At 38.0% G+C, this 2311-nt stretch overlaps 1 pseudogene; it reads right to left on the bottom strand.

The window, feature by feature from the left end:
* Positions 1-653: 653 nt before the first annotated feature.
* LOC100683944 lies at positions 654-1359 on the bottom strand (annotated as a pseudogene).
* Between the last annotated feature and the right edge of the window lie 952 nt (positions 1360-2311).

Raw genomic sequence — 2311 nt, 5'->3', positions numbered from 1 at the left:
TGTTGTTTTTTTTTAATAGTTACTCTTATAGAGATATAATTTATATTCAATAAATGTAAAGATCTTAAGTGTAGAGTTAGATAAGTTGTTTGTTGTTGTATTTACTTCCAACTGTATTAGTCTCTTTTTAAATTTTTTTGGTAATCTCTTCCAGAGTTAACTACTCCCATTTGTAGGTGACGAAATGTATAAGGAATCCACTTCAAATATTGGCTCAGCTATGAGCTTGGCCTTTCTCTTTACTTGAAGTCAGAACTAAGATGTTTGGATCTTGTTTTTTAGGTTCCAGTCCCAGAAGTGGTTTTCACTGTAGAAGTTATCTGCAGACAATCTTCTACTTCCTAAAAGTAGTCTACAATAGGTTTTAACCAGACTCTAGCTTCTCCAGGACTCAACACAGGATGGATTGAAATATGTATTAAACAAAGAAACATTCTCTCAAAGGAATTGAAATGCATTTTCAGACAACCTACCCAACATGTTTTTTTTTTTTTCTTAAAACAATACCTCCGCTCCAAATAAATCAAGGTCAAAATAAATGAAGAGCTCAAGAGGACATCAGTCCCATTTGTCTTAGTCCTGGTATTATGTGGATGAAAGGCAGGGTCCAGTTATGACAGCAGGTGATACATCCAAAGAAATGGCCAAATTTGTTAACATGTTTCCATTTCTAAACCGTCCTTAAAGAAAATCATATATGGGATCACACCATCTTCATGGTAATCCAGCAAAGCAACCATTCCATCTGGATTCATGATTTTGCTAATAAAGAACTTGTAGGGATGCCTGGGTAGCTCAGTGGTTGAGCATCTGCCTTCGGCCCGGGGCATGATCCTGGAGTCCTGGGATCGAGTGCCACATCGGGCTCCCTGCATGGAGCCTGCTTCTCCCTCTGCCTGTCTCTCTCTCTCTCTCTCTCTCTCTCGCTCTGTGTGTGTCTCTCTTGAATACATTAAAAATATATATTTAAAAAAAAAAGAACTTGTAGGTTTTGAAATTAGCAAAGATGTTCTTGATTGGTTCTTCAGCCCATCATAAAAGGTTTTCTCTTTTCTGGCCTCAGTGCTCCAAGTTTGCCTTTGACTGACTTCAGGTCATCTTTGTTGTATGTCTTGTAGGCTTTTTTTGTGAAGCTGGTTTCCTGCAAGCTATGGTTCATGACAATGACAATACTGCTGATGACTGTACTTTAGGTATCATTCACCCTCAGGGCCGTAGGTGAAGGCATTTCCACAAATGAGTGAGTCATCAATGTTGCCCTCTCTCCTACTGACCATATCCTTCTCCACCTCTGGGCATAGCCTGTAGGCCATCCCAAATCTTGGAGAACATCTTATCATGGTTAATGAGGTTTGGGTAGATGATTGTGATGGTGGCTGGAGGGAGACAATGGAAGTGCTAGCTTAGCAAGAGGTGGGAGCTCTGAGTGAGCATGGTGCTGCCAGAGTAGCACTCAGGCAGAAGGAGAAGCAAGCAGAAAAGAGAGTTAGGTAAGTTTTGATAAATGTATACATCCACATAACCAATACCCCAACCATGATATGGACTATTTCCATCACATCAGAACATTCTTCATGACCCATTGGATGTAAATCTACAGAAGGAACCATTATTCTGGTTTCTAGCATAATAGCTTAGTTTTGCTTTTCCTGATTTTCAGATAAATGGAATTATACAGTATATTAAATGTTGTGTCTGGTGTCTTTTACTCAGCATGTTTTTGAGACTCGTCCATATTGTTGCATTTATGAGTAGTTCATTCATTTTTATGTCTGAGTAGAGTTCAATATCATGAATATATCATATTGTCTATGCAATTTCCTGTTGATGGACATTTTATTTATGTCAGGGTGTGATTTCTGTAACTAAAGTTGCTATGAACATTCACGTACAAGTTTTCTTATGGGCATATAAGTCTCATTTCCCTTGGATATATACATAAGAGCAGAATTACTGAGTCATATAGTGAGTGTATGTTTAGCTCAATAAGAAATATATGGAATATATAGAAGTTCCAGTTGCCTTATACCTGTATACATTTCCTAGGGTGGCCACAATTAAGTATCACAAACTATCACAAAGTATCACAAAGTATCAAAACAACTAAATTCTATTGTCTCACAATTCTGGGGAGTAGAAGTCCAAAATCAAGATATTAGGAAAGCCATGCTCCCTCTAAAGCCTCTAAAGGCTTTGGGTGAGGATCATTTTTTCTCTTATAGCTACTAATAGCCTCAGATATTCCTTGACTTCTATCACTCTAATCTCTGCCCTCATCTTTACATGACTTTCTCCTTGTATCTCTGTCTTC

Source organism: Canis lupus, chromosome 5, assembly GCF_011100685.1.
Source record: "Canis lupus familiaris isolate Mischka breed German Shepherd chromosome 5, alternate assembly UU_Cfam_GSD_1.0, whole genome shotgun sequence".
Taxonomy (NCBI): Eukaryota; Metazoa; Chordata; class Mammalia; order Carnivora; family Canidae; genus Canis; species Canis lupus.
The sequence above is the reverse complement of the archived record's forward strand: the minus strand, read 5'-3'. Positions and strand labels throughout refer to the sequence as shown.